This window comes from Dreissena polymorpha, chromosome 14 (genome assembly GCF_020536995.1).
Source record: "Dreissena polymorpha isolate Duluth1 chromosome 14, UMN_Dpol_1.0, whole genome shotgun sequence".
Classification (NCBI taxonomy): domain Eukaryota; kingdom Metazoa; phylum Mollusca; class Bivalvia; order Myida; family Dreissenidae; genus Dreissena; species Dreissena polymorpha.
This window is the reverse complement of record NC_068368.1, coordinates 9,753,873-9,770,899: the sequence shown is the minus strand read 5'-3', so window position 1 is coordinate 9,770,899 and position 17,027 is coordinate 9,753,873. Positions and strand designations below refer to the sequence as shown.

The window sequence follows — 17,027 nt, the reverse complement described above, 5'->3', positions numbered from 1 at the left end:
GTTTTTGTAGTCGCAGGAATGATGGTAGATTCTTACTGTGTTATTAAGGGGCTGCAAATTGTTTATCAATTTTCTAAACTTCATTATTCTTTATTTCTTGGTATCATTCCCTTATTGAATATGCATCCCGTTTTTATTCAAATATTCGAAAAAGCATACACTTATAGCGCAACCGGTGTTACAGTGAAAACAAATTCGCGTGAAACTAAACTACCGCGTACGTCCTTAAAACACAATAAAGGTACTGATATCATTAAGTTATCATTTAGGTATTATAGTGTTTATTTCGTAATTTGTAATCGATTTTTTTATTAAACATATGCCTGTATGCATATGTAAACATTACGAATTTAAACAATAACAATAACTTGATTTGTATGTTGGTAATATTAATAATACCGATACAATTACACGTTTGACGCTTATTACAAGCAGTTGTCTTTTCCTCGATAACTAAAAGATGCTTTGCAAACGTCTTGGCAAATAAAACGCACACTGGGTAAATTTGACTTCTAAATTTGCTCTTGTTCGTACAAAACCACTTGATATGTGGAACAGACTTACACTTTGAGATGGCATTTCGGAACAATACAAACAGGAAACTAAACACTGCTTATCGCACAGAGAGCATCCCCCGAGTGTTGAGATATTGTCTGCTTTGGGATTGACGTTAATTAAGATTGAAAGCGATTGCTGATTAAGTGGTTGATGTCCAAGCCCATCGAGGATTATTCGGTACGTTTAAAATGACTTTTTAAAGTGTCGCATCCTTTCAGGATCTTAATCAAGAAGTGAAAATACTTCAAAATTGCTATTAATGTCCGCTATGTTGAACTATCCTGTTTTACTAGGAAATAGTTATGCCTCACGATCAAGAGATTTAAATATACATGCATGAACAATTCAATGTTCACTATGTCACTATGTCCGTTTTGTCACTTGTATATAATAATTCTTTAATATTGTCATTCAATGTAAAAGCAAATTAACATAACATTTATATAGTGTCATGTAATTCGCTTATTATAGTGCCTAGTGTTATGGTTGATTTAGCACACGTATTAAACTTTCGATCGTTCATGAAAAATAACACACGCCAACACCCATACCTTTGAAAATTAAAGTTATAGTTATAACACTGTTTTTAAAATTAAGTTTAATGAGGTTCAGATACGGCTAATGTATGTATTTGTTTTGTGCAATTATCGATGTTAAGCATTTCGACCACCTTTACTCTGAATCTAATGTGTTAAATTACTCGTATTTTTATAAAGATAAAATAAAATTTATAAATAAACACAAATGATACTAAATGATATGTTGTTGAATCATTATTTAGGTGTAATAATCTTTATTTTGGAGTTTCCTATCAATTTATCGTCGATATTCTCCACTATTTTCATAACAAAGGAAAATAAATGTGTCACCCTTCAGCCTTTTTCTGAAATTGGACCCATCATGTGATATCTAAAAATATTAAAAAATAATGAGTGAACTTGGCATTTTCGAACAATCATTTTTAGTTGTTCGCGCTAGCGTGCAACTAATGTAGAGGGAGTTTTGCAAGTCAGTCTGCTCTTAACTACGCTAGGAACGATAACCACCGCAACTGCCTGTTTATACTTCACCACTGGTACACTGCAGACAGCAGTATGTGTATGTAATCAATAGTGTTTAACAGCTTGTGCGACGATATTGGCCAGTCTAGTGTTTAACAGCTTGTGCGACGACATTGTCAAGTTTATCATTGAAATCTGTACACATTGGCTGCTTTCAGGGAAAACGGGGCTTAATGCATGCCAAATAAGGTTAGTCTGTGCACACTGATTAGCCTGTTCAATGCGCACAAGCTAATCAAGGACGACACTTTCTGATTTTATGGTGGTTTTCGTTAAAAGAGAGTCTCTGGTACTGGAATGACAATTAATGCACATGCATTAAGCCCTGTTTTCCCAAATTGAAGCTTAAATTATATTTTTTATTAATAATTTGAAAAAGGCTAAAAGTGATAATAACTTTAAAGTAACCTCGCTGACAAGGCAAATAAACACAATCACTTTTAAATGAAATAAGCAACCAATGAGTTCTAAATTTTTACCTCGTGACCTTTTTAGTTAACGTCTAAACGGGACCTTTTCACAGTTTGTCAGTAAATGCTTAATACTGATAAATGTAAACATTGGATCTTAAAAGCTCCATTATAAAAAACAAGAATACAATTAAAGATACAAAAAAAAGTTACCCTCAACTTGGCTCGAACCTCTGAATAAAAGTCAATCGTCTAGACCACTCGGCCATCCTTGCTCATACAATGAGAGATGTATTTTATACTTTGTATGTATATGCAATCATCGTAGCATGATCAAATATAACGACAACAACAGAACTTTCCAAATTATTAAATCGTTTAATTTTGTCAATTTACCAAAACGTGGAAAGGTCCCATTTACTGTCTTCAGACTTGCAAATTGAATGAGTTCAATACACTGTCAGATCTTTCATCATGAATAGCTAATAGGTTTAGTGGTTGCCTGTTAGCCTGGGGACAGTAGATTTAAGCCCAGGAAACTCAATTTCAAAAGTTGGTTACATTTGGGCTAAAAAGCAGGGCAACTAGCTTTGTCAAAGCTTGAACAACTCAATCCAATTAAACATAGATACAAATTGGCAACTGTGGATCAATTAGGCCTAGGGAATGATACAATTCCGGCTCACAACAAGACATGATGCATTAAAAGTCTGTCATGTCGGCAAAATTGATGTTCAATAATTTAATTAAAAATATATTAAGTATTAGATACACATAACACATGTACATGATTCTAAGCTTGTTATTCTTTAGCAAGGCAACCAAAATTCTAAAGATTCTAAAGATTCTAAAGATTGTTGCCAGTGCAGCAACCAATTGCGAAAAAAAGACATGTTGTTATTTTGTCTAAGTTATCTCTATAACGTAAATATGAGGATAAAAAGTGCATACACCTATCGACCTGTGCTTTAAGACACACATTATATTAATTTGAATGGGTTGTGTACATTTCAAACTTGCGATATTAAAAGCTATAACAATATTTTAAAAACTGAGTTTACTCTAAGATTATGCAATAGCGAACAACTTCAGCGCCTTCAGCGCTTTGATTAAAGGTTAAAATGGACCTGCTCACGTTTTGGTAAACTGACACAATAGGCATTTTTTTTTTAAAGATTTGCTAATTTTCGTTTAGTTATGAGCGAGGAAATAATAATACTGAACATTGACCATGCTCTAAAATATCCATAATATGTATGCATCTGTTGACGATTTAGTATACTTGGAATGCTTAGAATATTTTTCTCCATAATCTCCCAACTGATTACGCAAATGGTTCCGTTCTATTTACAAAATGTGCCGCACGAGAGCGGGGCACTCATATATTCCGTGTATAGCTATAGTATTACATTATGAAGACTATATGTGCCACATTTCTTGTCCAATCTTCATGAAACTTTCTCAGAGCATTTGTCCCAATGATATATCGGCCTAGAGGTGAAGGGCAGTTGTCTATTTTGACACTTTGTGAACATTTTCCCTGACCATCATCAACGTTTTCCAGATCATGTGTCCCAATAAGACATTTAAAATGGGGAAATACATGATCAAAATCTAGGCCAATTGATCTAATTAAAGAAAAAACTTGTGGATATTCTGACGGCCACATAAGCTCTCATTCCTTATGAAACTTTATTAGAACATTACAATTGTGTTAAACTGCATCCTCTTAAACTCTAAGCAAGGTTCCTCTGCTCCAATAAGAAGTAAAAGCGTATGCTGCCAGTATATATGCATACAACTAAACGATTTACCCATTCAATCAATGTTGGTAGTATGTTGCATTTCGTCCCGAGATATGGTGTGATGATTAACCCACACGTGCTATACATTGTCAATTGTATTTAGTTCCGCCTAATAACGTACGAGATTTTATCACAGGAAAAACGTTAATGGAAACTGTTTTATCACATGACTCAACAGGATATGTTTACGATTCTCACGCACTTCTATTTCAATGTCGACATATGGAGGTTTACAATATTTTAGTCATTTCTCGTTATAGATAATGTTTTTTTGCAGTGTGTTCATTTCCAACTTCAGATGTTTGATTATCAAGTCAGAAAAAGTTTGAGAAAACATTGCAAAGTGGCGCTTACTTGTTCGGTAAAATGTTGAAACTTTTTGTAGCAAGTTAAAATCAGATTTATGGAATTACATATCGAGCGTTGTGCGTAAACCTAATGTATCTGATATAGAACTGGTTGTTATCAACAACCGTTTTACGTTCATCGCACAATGTGGGTAATTCTTAAATACCTGGACAGCGAAAATGTATTAGCATGCGTCTATTATATCAGATGAATTGAAGCCCAGTACCCCTGTAGTGGAAACTCCAGCATAGCATACCAGCCCAGTAATCGGGTAATGCAAATGTACCAGTCTGAGTCTATGCTTCAGAGGTGGTTAACAGTCAAGTACTTGGGTAGTAAAATTTACATGTATGGGCCCATTGTAATACATTTTTTCAGCACCATTAAGGTAATAATTTAACCGCCACAAAAAATACCCACATTGGTCAACACTGAATTATCTCGGTCATGACAACATCCGTACCGAAGCCTGCAGTACACTATTAAATTGAGCATTTACCAATAAAATTCTATTTATCATTGACACGCCACAAAACCATAACCGTTGCTGATCTTTAGTTGACGGTGATGTTTGTATGGAAGTAGTGTTGATGAACATTAAGAAGCTCACTCGGCTACAAAAACTAACATTTTACTGGCCTCTGAAAACTACCTTGCACATTTTACAAATAGCTTATCTTCTTTTAGTAAGATGCTTTCAAATCATATGACTCACATTCAACATTTTAAACTGTGTACATGATAACAAAACTCTCAAAACTTGGACATGTTTGGCAGTTGTCTGGTACCCTTTAATGATAGGGTGCCTCTACATCATCTCCGTATATAAGTGTGTTTAAACAATTCACTAGCATTCAAGTTTAAAGTTTATTGCTGCATATCAATGCGCACATAATTGCGACTAAGCCTCCTTTAAATTAACAATTACTACAAACGTCAGTGAGCATGCGCATGGAAAACATTTATTATCATTTTGTGAACATCAGAACATCGTTTTTGTAATGGCATATATTGTACTCAACTGTGCGAAAAAATATATATTTGAACTTTGGTAAAATGTTAAATTTTGCAATCCAATTTGAAATATTGAGATCACATGTATACTGAAGGAAACACTTTGGTTAAACAAGTTGTTCACAGGCTTTTTTAAGAGCGTTTGAGTGCTTTCAACTGATGCGATGAACAAGTCTTCAACATGTCATCGTATGTGAATTTCATGTAGATAAGATGAGGCATCAGCTGTTAAATGAGAGGCATGTGATTTCCTCGTTGAAAACGATAAAATCGTACTTACTCTAAGTTTTCGAAATTCCCAAAATTTAGATACACCGATAAAATATACATATGTCAAATATGTAAATATGTTTGTTGTTGTTCTATAGACAATACGTTTAAGTAGAAATTGACCAACGAGTACAAATATTAGCATTTATATACTGTAGTATGAGCCAATTACCATTAAACTCAATTGTGTCTACTGGCATTAAACAGCATAATAAACATTTTCAATATTGACATTGAATGAAAACAAACAGTTGTTTTCGAAATAATACTTAACAAAATATAAGAAAACAATTAATAGATCTTATTGGTTTCCTTTCGAATATAATTTCAACTGCGAAACTTCTTAAAGCTATCGGGTTAAATCAGTCCGAACTACTTATGAAACAAACTGAACAACAAGTATATTGTGCGGATTTGCGAGGGCACATACATAGTTGCCACATGTTCACAGAGTTTCAAAACAAGCTTGTTTATCATAAAAAATATGTTCTTTTAAAATTTCAATCCATGGTAAAAAGTTTACTGTGAATGTAATAACATTTATATGTCGTGCATATACATATGCTCGAGTAAAATCTGTGGTAAATGTACCTTGAATATATGACTTAGTACGCATTCACTAATATATTGTAAGAATGAGCGCAATTTCTTAGAAGAAAAGAAATTAAACCTTTATCCGAGTATGCTCGGAAAATCAATCATGAAATATACAAAGTTTTCATATACACATGGACTGATTTGATTTTCTTACGATCTCACTAGAATTTTATAAGAAAACTTATTACTCCTTGAAATAGCAACAAACACACTAACTAAACAAATAAGGTAGTGGGAGCCTAAATGCGTACTTTTCCAGAAACACAATTTGTTATTGTTCTCACATAGTAAATTGTATATCACAAGTAATTGCAAAATAAAGAAAAATTACCAGCCGGTAAACGTTTTATAGTTGGTTGAATAACCCTTGACTCAGTTGGGCGTTTTCTATGCATTTAGCCTTTATCCAAAATATATAGTATTTGTAAATGGGATATACATATGTTTTGATAATTACTTTAATAAACATACTCGACTAGATGGTGCTAGTAGATACAGCATACACAAAGTGTCATAGAAAGCAACTTGTGCCTTTGATCTACAATAATATTTTCACTTATCTGCATAAAATGGCAAAAACGACAATAAATCGTTCAGTGACAAGAAACTTTAATTATGTTTTATGTCACTTGTATTGTGATGAAATGCGTATATTGTACATATGTATTAACACAACATATTTTCCACACACTGAATGAATTTCAGGAAGCTTTACCGTTCCTACCTCAAGATATTACACTTTGAGTATGCCTACCCCTATTCATCATAACCAAATGACTTTCAGTATAAATTTGTATATCACTTCTTTTTGGGGGTTTCTTATAAAAAGCTACACTTATAAACCCTGACATATGAATTCTTTTTAGCTTACCTTGGCTTAATATTGATATAATACTACATTAATAATACAATCTTAAGGTCACCCAAAGTAAAAAGGCAACATAAGAATATATCCGCATTTCACCGCAAAATGTCAAAGTTTTCCCAATATTACGTAGCATTAAGATGTATAAGTTTAAATTTGCCTTACATTTAGCACAATAATATACAACTTATATTTAAATAAAAAACCAGACAGATTAATGACAACTTGATGTGACATTATTAAGCATCAGTATTAAGTCATTGCGTGATTTTGACTGGGCATGTGTCATTTGGAAGCCATATTTTCTCGTTCCGTCACTTCTCGTCACTGAAAAACTGACCGATTTCAGGGACAACTTCAGATAAAATATTTTTTTGCGTTTGTGACTCTCGGTAGTCACTTATTATTTTAAGCAATGAAAGTATCGCTAAGAAAATATGGCTTACTCCTTCCACGCAACTTTGCAAATGCGAACAGCTTTTACATGAGTCATTCGCATACTGATCTTCATCGCAGAGCTCGGTATATGAATAATTATGGTCGTACACAACGTTGTCGATCGGTGTTTGCTTCAATTTCGATTTTGCAAATCGTCCGCTTTTATTCAACACTTTCATTTTGACACGGAAGTGTCAACAACCGTGACGTCATGAACAAAAATATTTTATGAAACGAATTAATTTAACTTACATTTTTATTTTAAAGTTATTAAATCTTAAAGAGATAAGCAAATTTAACACTTTTAATACAAAATACACATATATTGCTTGTTTTTAGTACGATTTCCGGACTTAACCGTAGAATCCGCTTATAGCCGAAACGTTGTCCAAATACGGCGACATCGACCGACTATTCCCGATCTCATTATGTCCCTACTGCCTTAACAGCTAAAAAGCTGCTACTGGTTCAAAACTTAAAGTTAGTTGCCTCCTAGACAAAATATTGTTTTAATTACAACTATGTGACTGACTCTCTACTAGGATATTGTTACAAAACAACCACTTTCATACAGGATTTAGTATGATTTAACATATATACTGTGAATTATGCGATGTTTATGTAATTCTTCTATAAATAAGCACACCTATTTTCACAAAATGTTATTCCTTTTAAACATGCAAAAACAAAAAAGTACTGTTCAACATGTAGCAAAATTAATCATTTATCTGAAGAATATTGAACTCAACCGTATTTGCTATGTTTTGATTCCAATATATCACGCATCTTCAGGCTTCTTTCCGAAGCTAGATTCGTTTGGCACATTAGTGTGTCTACTAGCTCACAGTGAGAAGGCACCAAGTCACTAAGGGACCAACTGGCTTCATTTTTTTAACAATGCATTCTCATAATTTTGTGCAACTTGTTAACTTCTCTTTGGATAGCATTGTGGATGCATTTTTGTTATAAAAAGCTGATTCATTACAGCCAAGTTAATTTACTTCGTTTATACACATGAAACATGCATACCCTGAAATGATCATTGCTAGATGTCTCAGATCACTGACATCCGTAAAATCTCCATACATCAAACACAATGATTGTAACATATCGGATGAAAATACATATTTTGTATAAATTGCTTTGGAATACGCACGTTTTGAAGCTTCTAAACATTACTTAACACTTTGACTTTCCGTTTGATCATATACACCATTTTTATAATAAATCCATGCAATACTGAACCAAACAGATTCAACAACGTTATCAGATTTTCCTTATCCATCAATTGAGCCATCTATATTGCTGATGATATAGGTAAGCTTGCATGTAACTAACGACTTGTATTTTACGCATTCGGCCATTCTGTCCTCCGTGTCTTCTACGTGTAGCCCATGCAAACCCGGGTCGTTTTCTTGCTCCTTCAGAGTACCTATGAAACACATACTTTTCGAACAGAAATACTAAACATACATAAACCTATTATTGAATGCCAATATAATTATGTCTAAGGGATGTATTATATATCAATAAATACACACTGTTTAAATGACAATACATGTCGAAGAGATGTACTTAATACCTTTATATATGTTTAATATAATTATATGCATCAACACGCCAAAATATAAAATTATTTTTGTGTTTCCTATTTTTACCAAAACAATCCTCAGTTTTTTAGCAAAGTCTCTTAACTTTCTGTCTGAAAAAATCGACATAAGCCCATAAGGCGTTCTTATTCATGATGGGACGAAATAATGCATTTTGCTTCCTTCGATATACTGCTCTAAAACAACCTAGGTGGTTTACCAACGACTTAACTCCGATCCCAGAATATTATTCTAAAGCATCAACTGTCTCTGTGACAGAAAACCACCACGGTATATTACACAATGTACGTGTATTGTTTACATGTGATGCGAGTAGGTGATGCGTACCCCACGTGGTTTCTAATTATAAAAAAAAGAATGGATTTGTCTGCCAATCGTTTAGATCGAAACCCCGACTTAACTAGTTGCTATTTCCATTGTTTGCTCTTGGAATCTAATCCAGACTTAACTTTATATGTATTTGCCAAAAACATTTTTAAAGCTATTTATGGTATTCTTTTTACGACTATCATGGAATAAAATAGGTTTTAAATTTTATTGTTAAAATATTTTCATACAAATTTTGCAATGCATTCCCATAAGTTTTAACCATTATATAAACTGCTTCCGCTTCATGCACACTTCAGCTGCGAATTTAGTATCAGGCAATATGCCAGTCGCATCTAGATGTTTTACCTCACCATTGTAAGCCTTTATATAAAGGGTTTTGTGGTGCCCTTCAACAAACATACCATATCATCCTCAACACATTTCCGAAACCGTCTTATATCTGTAACGTCCCCTTCGGTAAAATGAACCATATACACAATTTTCTGCTCACTTATGGGATTCTTAGTGTATTTTTGGGAATCATATCATGCCAATTGTCCTCACGTTTGGGAGCCAGCTAATGGGATGATATGTCCGCTCCGGGGACCATAGCATACCTTCTAGATGTATGCAAGAAGTTTCCTGATAGTATGATATCTTACTAGCGTCATGTTGAAAGACGGGCCACTTATAAGGTTTCTCTTGAAAAAACAAACTTCCCGTGGTTTAATAACTTTACTAATGGCTAATTCGCAATTTGCATTACCTGAATCGTAAATTAAAACGCCCGCATTTAATCAGTTCACTTCCGGAAACATGTTGCTCTTTTTTTACGGGGCTCAATTGCATTCCAATTTGTCTCGTTGACGTGTCTCGATGACCGCGAGTACATACCATTGCTCTGTTCGTCAATGTACTTAGTCAAATCGCAGTTTAATCCTACCTGTTCATTTCCAAGAAAAGCCCAAACTGGAATATCAAGTTGTTTATCTACATTTACGTTACAACTTTCTATAACATCTATTTAACATATGCTACTGGCATCAGAACAATATTTAACATACACACTTGATTGAGTTGAACCCGTTGCCGCTGTTGTTTAAATGCTTAGCTCTTTCATTCCAGAACGTAATTTTGGAAATAGATTACCTAGTCACAAGATGGGAGCGCTACAAGACGCTCTGGCATTTATGCAATCGATTAAATGTCTAGTCAACAATCTTACTTTATTTCCAATCTTTTTTCTTTTCATCAACAATATTATTCATTAAAGTTATATGCTCGTCAATTTTGTGTACACGATGTTTCCACGTAGACGAACATACTTACTTCTATCAAAAGCAACACGACTAATTCGTGCAAAACCGGTTTGTTTTTTTCATTTCCTTATAGACAATACGATGTACCGCACAGTACACATACTTACCTTATCGAGTTCGTAAGCCTATATACCAAAATAAAGCAAACGTTACGGTTTACTAGCACCTCGTATTCAGCTGCCAGGTTTTATTACCGTACACTGGTTGGAAAAACACAGATGTGATATGTCACGGGATTAACGCAAATACCAATAAGATGAATTCGGATCAAATGCAACTGTCCCCTAAGATAAAGAGTCATTAAAATAGGGAAAATCTACTCGTCCAAAAAATAAGAGGCACATCATATGATTATTTTGTCTAAAAGAGGTTGTTTACAAATGTATAGTGTCATTAAACTTAGAGCTACTACGGTAAACACTTAACATTGGCTCAACATTAGACGATGGTTGTATAATTAAGCGGCTATCAAACTATTTACCACTCAAACCGCAAATATCAGTTAATTTAGTTTTCTCATACCATTTGTCTTGTTATGACAAACGCTAATGCAGTGGGATTAAGTTATTAAACAATTGTATAACAACCATTGACATGATGTGTTTAAAATATCGTTCGGTGAAAGTGTCCATTAGCCAATGTTTTAAAAATTAATAACACACTATATGAATAACCGTTATATAATGACCAAGATTTCTCAACTATATCTGGGCGTTATGGACATTCAGAAGCCACACAACTTGTTGTTTAGTTATGTCTACATTGAATAAATACATGCAACAAAATTGTATCGTTTAGTTCATTTGTTATTTAAATCCGCCAGACGGTATCGCAATTATGTACAGGATCAGTCCGTAAAAATTGTTGAAACCTCACTTTCAGCGGCTAACGGATAGACTCGTGTACCTTACTTGTCGATAATAATCATACGCTTGACAAACGAACATAAATAAGTTATACAGAGAGGGGAGGGAGGGATGTCGCATATCTGTATAATCCGGAAGTGCGCACAATACAAGTTTGTTAGTGAGCGATAAACTAGATTAACTAGATAATTTAAATATATATCTACGGTTGTCGCATTTCTCATTAAACAACCAAATGTCATTTCCATTGTTAACTTCATGCTACAATTCACATAACAAAAAGGAAGTTTTAAATAAGGCTGTCACAGTGTGCGAATTACTTAAAACTGTACAGGGGTGTAAACGAATGCGTGTTGTATAACACAAACATTTAATTATCATACAATTTTAGTAGAAGTTGATATTTTCAGAATGTATACAAAAGAAAGGATATATTTATTTGTACTTGGATTTGTTCTACGTGCATGCATATGCGCAGGTACTAATTTATTTCATTATTAATAAAGTTATTCTATTATTATTTATATAACAATATGTGTTTTTGCTGTTAATGAACTTAAGTGAATTTACGGTTTTAAACGCGCATACAATTGTGACAAATACCGATATAACGTCAGAGGTACGTTATCATCTTATCCAGTGTAATTCTAAAACCTTCAGTAAGGGCATAATAAAAATACTTTGTTATCGGTATATTATCAATTGCTATACACTCTTGACAAACAAATAATTACGTTCAATCGTCTTCTGATTTTTATGTCGTTATTATAGAAGTAACTGTTGGTCTAGCATATACCAGTCTTGTGTGGTGATGAAAACTGTGGGGTTTATTTGTTTTTGTTTGTATAACCGGTATCTATAACACTGGTCTTTTGCCCTGGCCACGTTATTTATGTTGGTGCTTTGCAATTTGCAGAGGGTGTTTTGCCGAGAACAACCCGAGCACATTATTGTTTATAAGAAGCCAAGTTTTCTACGCTCCACTGAGTTGTTTCTTATGGCTTTGTACGAAGGATTGCTTACATGTAGTTTCCTAGCTATTGTGTAAAGTAAAATTGCAAATTATTCTAAGTCGAATATTAATGTGTAAGGTCAATATATTTTTATGCAAACATGTATTGAACGCACTGAGTAAGTCAAACGCTGTGTTGTTACAGCAATACGTCTTTGTAACGTAACTTATTGTGTTTGGTTATACCTGTCCTGAACGCCCCTCGTATGAAAGCAAATTCAACTTTAAAGTATCGCATAATTCGTTGCGTACGATTCAGTTAGTGTGTCTGTTTGTATTTGAACATGTTTACCAAAGAGAGTTTGTTTCACTGGAGTTACTAGTGCGGAACAAGATTTAACCTTATATGTTTATATAGTATGGCTAGGACAAGTTTATCTGACCTTTCCATATTAAGTGATAGTTTATAAATTGTGTTCTATGAATACCATATTTACCTTGCAATTGTATAATATTATACATATACAAGATAGCCCGCTATTTTTTGTGAGTGTTATTCAATAATGAACAAATATGCACACATAACAACGAATATGGGAAAGGAAAACGATTTAGGCGTTTAATTCGTCTTAAAACTTTTTGCAGTAATGCTGACAATATATAATGACATAATAAATTCCCAGTGTACTGAAGTTGCACCCTTGAACAGAATTATTTTCTCCATGTATTGAAAAAAATAAATGTTAACGGTAATTCCTCGAAAGCAACCATTTATCCTTTATTAATGTATCAAAGAAAGAATGATGGTAGCGACGGTATCTTACATATTTGTATAACGTTTATGATAAACTACCCTTATATATTTACAAAGTACACTTTATACATATAATTTAGTTTAGCTTTAATAATCAACCCTTCTAGTTTGTCGTATATGGTCATTTTTAGCGTTGAAAATTAGCATAATGTGTAATTAGCAACATTAGCACAATATACTCAATCACGCGAAACTTAAACAGTTGAACTTTGGTAAGTTTCTAATTATTCAATTCGATTTGCGACGTTAAGATTGTTATTTGGGAAACACTTTTCTTGAATATGATGTTTAGAAGCTTTTAAAGTGCGCGTGCATTATTTCAACAGTTATGATGAGCGAGTCTTCAAACTGTCATTGTATTTGATTTGCATTAAGACATGATTTAGCTTCCGCTATTAAATGCTAAAAACCTAATTTGCTCGTTTAATTCGAAAATGACAACTTTAATAATGGGCTCAACATTGGAAAACAGTAAACCATTTTTACATTCTCGATATCGAGTTATGTTGGAGTTGGCTTCCGTAATAAAACGAATGGATAACTGGGTCTTTCGATGTTAAAACTGATATTACCTATAGAGGCATTATAAAATGGGAAATGAAAAAATAAAATGATGTTTAATATGTTGTTTCACTATTGAAGTGACTTAGTTGTTCTACATTTGAATATGTTTTCGATTCTTTGTTTATGGAATGAATTTTTTTTACGATCACAACATAACCACTTTAATAACGTTATCGTGATGAACATCATTCAATTGTAAAGAGGACAAATCCAGAGATCACTGTCTCACCAATTATTATACTTTCTTTCTGAAATATTTTCACTAGTAAAGAAACATTTAAGTAACGTTTTTTAAATAAAATAAATAAAAGAGAGCTAATTTGGTTGCTAGTATATATAGTATTATACTATATCACTTGATGAGAAAATAACGGTATTGATTTTACATGTTATTATTCTTTACTTCCTAGTTATCTGTGTTTACTTACGAGGCTTGAAATATTGACCATTCAATGCCAACATTATCAGTCAACGTAACTTTGACCACGTCTTATTTAGTGGGGTTTTGTTACTAACAATCCCTTCCTCTAAATTGATACAGATTATTGAATTGCTTACACAAGTTATAATTACTTTCATCGTAAGTTATAGAAATTGTTTTAAACTATTATATTTGCCAGTATAAGACGAATATATATATTAGCGGTTTATAGAAAATTTAGTATCAGACTAATGCAGCTTCATATTCCCCATCACGAGGGAAATATGCGATTATTGATTTTGATAGTATATATGTTAATCACAATTATACGTTAATTGCTGAAAAATGTACGAGGGTAAAATGGTAACGAATTAATAGTTTTGATTACTATGTACATTAATGTAGTTTTGTGTGTGAAGTAGTCAGAATGCTGATTCTCTGAACTTTATTTCAAAGTTAAAACACGTATAAATTAGTAAAAGTATGTTGGAGAAAAAGACATGTTGTCTTTGTCTTAAAATAAAATTGCACGGGGGTGTATTGGGACAACAATATAATATGAATATTTAAAATAGGTAAAAATATTAAATAGTCGATTTAATCAAACTAGCAATTGTTAAGATTGGTAAGTCTTTAACAGTGAACTGTTATGTCTCTGTGCTCAGAACATTAACGTGAATTTTCTGTGAGCCGAACATTCCCTTTCGTTATAACATTCAACTTCCAATAGCAAGTCAATGTCGATTTTAATTTTTAACAACCTTTCGCTGTAAACATACGATATCCTTATGTTTATGTTGATTATCTGCTATTAATCTTGGAATCAGGAGGTGTACATTATTTAAGTAACTTGAAAAACGTCACACATTTGTTTAATTCAGATATCTATGGTCTTCCTGTTTCTCCGAAAACAATCCATTGTCCTGTTCGTTATACTCATGCCACATACATGTGTAAAAGGAAGTTTTATACCCATAATTTTCGATGTGCGAGTTCATTTCACTTAACGCATTTAGTCAATTAACATTTGCTAAAGTAACAGTTGCTTATTTAAGAATGTATACAAAAGAAAGAAGAGCTTTAGTTGTATTTGGATTGATTCTACATGCATGTAATTGCACAGGTATTAATCGAATTAGATATTCATACGGTTATAATTATTCACATAAATTAAGAAAAAACAGTTTATTTTTTTACATTTTGAATTGATAGACAATAATGTTTTAAAACGGATAATTTTTCGTTTCAAACATTGATAAAGAACTGTGAAATGATCGATACATATTTTAAAAGAACTGTGAAATTATCGATAAAACGATTGAATTAGGTCGTTATTTTGACGAAATAACGTTATCAGTTTTACAAAAGTCTCGTGTTATCCTTATCGAAATTAGGTTAACGGCTTAAAAACATAACACACACACACACACACACACACACACACACACACACACACACACACACACACACACACACACACACACACACACACACACACACACACACACACACACACACACACACACACACACACACACACACACACACACACACACACACACACACACACACACTTTCAGTCGTGGCTGCGCATCTCGGAAACATTATTTTCTCTGAACACTGTTAATCGATACTGTACAAAATAATATTCGTAGTTACGAGTATAGTAATATCTATATACAAATATTTTTCGGCTTGTATGTATGTTCACTTGTACTTATATGTTCACTTAACTGAAGCTTTTCTTCACCGCCATATTTGAAAATCCAAGCTTTAAAAAAAATGATGGCTATTTTGCGTTGTATATATTTTATTCGTTATTGTGCCGACCATTTGCCTTGGTCACATTGTTAATCTTGGTGCTACGCACTTGTTGGATGATCTCACACGGGAAGAGCAAACGATCATGAGCTGGTTTAACATTTTATTTGTGTAGCATACATTTATGTGCATCCATTTTATGATATTCGTGGTACTTAAGTGTCATCTGTAGTTTAACGATGACATTGTTGTGAATTTTTTTTCGACACTTCATTCAACAGTTTCTTAAGATCCTGTTTTCAGGATTAATAAAATGTAGCCTCACTATTGTGGAACGACTAGTGTAATGATTCGTGAATTGCAAGTCGAAGATTGTTGGTGCACGCGCGCGATTAAGGGTTTCCTTCCAGGCTGTCATTTAATGTAAGCCCATTCTTTTTTTTTGCATTGATAACCATGGTAAATACACGGACAGCATTTATCTACTTAAATGTCAAGCTTATTAAGTTAGTTGAAGACGGTGTTGTGACTTGACTTGACGGTTTGCCTGGCTAAAAACAATATATAAATCGATCAAATAGTTTCTATGATTTTCCTCATAACATTAAACAGTGTTCATCACGCGTTCATAAAGTTTTTTATGTATATAATTAAAAATTTAGTAAATAGTAAGCACATTCTTGTAATTCTTCATTCGTTTCAGATAAAACATAAGTGATTGTTAATAACTTAAAATATGTACATTTAAAGTGCATTGCGTTTAAAATTGTGACCATCTCTTTTAATTTTGCACGGCCATTGTTCCGTCTAATTTTTGACTAGAGTTAGATTTAAGAATTTATGATTAATGTAGTGAAGAAAACTTGATACTATATAAACCACCAGGTGAAATTGTACACATGTGTAGTGTTTTGTTGCAGTTTGTTTTTCTGTTTTAATGTAGTTGTGGACCTTTTGTTTATCAAGGATACAATTGTCATTTTTGGAACTTGTGTCAAGCGAAACTCAAAATGTATTGCTGCTAGAATTGTTCAACTTGACAAAT

The 17,027-nt window shown here is 33.1% G+C and overlaps 1 protein-coding gene across 1 annotated transcript in view; it reads left to right on the top strand.

Moving 5' to 3' along the window:
• LOC127858671 (receptor-type tyrosine-protein phosphatase kappa-like) overlaps window positions 1-17,027 on the top strand; it is a 130,597-nt gene that overhangs the window by 80,253 nt on the left and 33,317 nt on the right. The gene's annotated exons all lie outside the window — the stretch shown is intronic.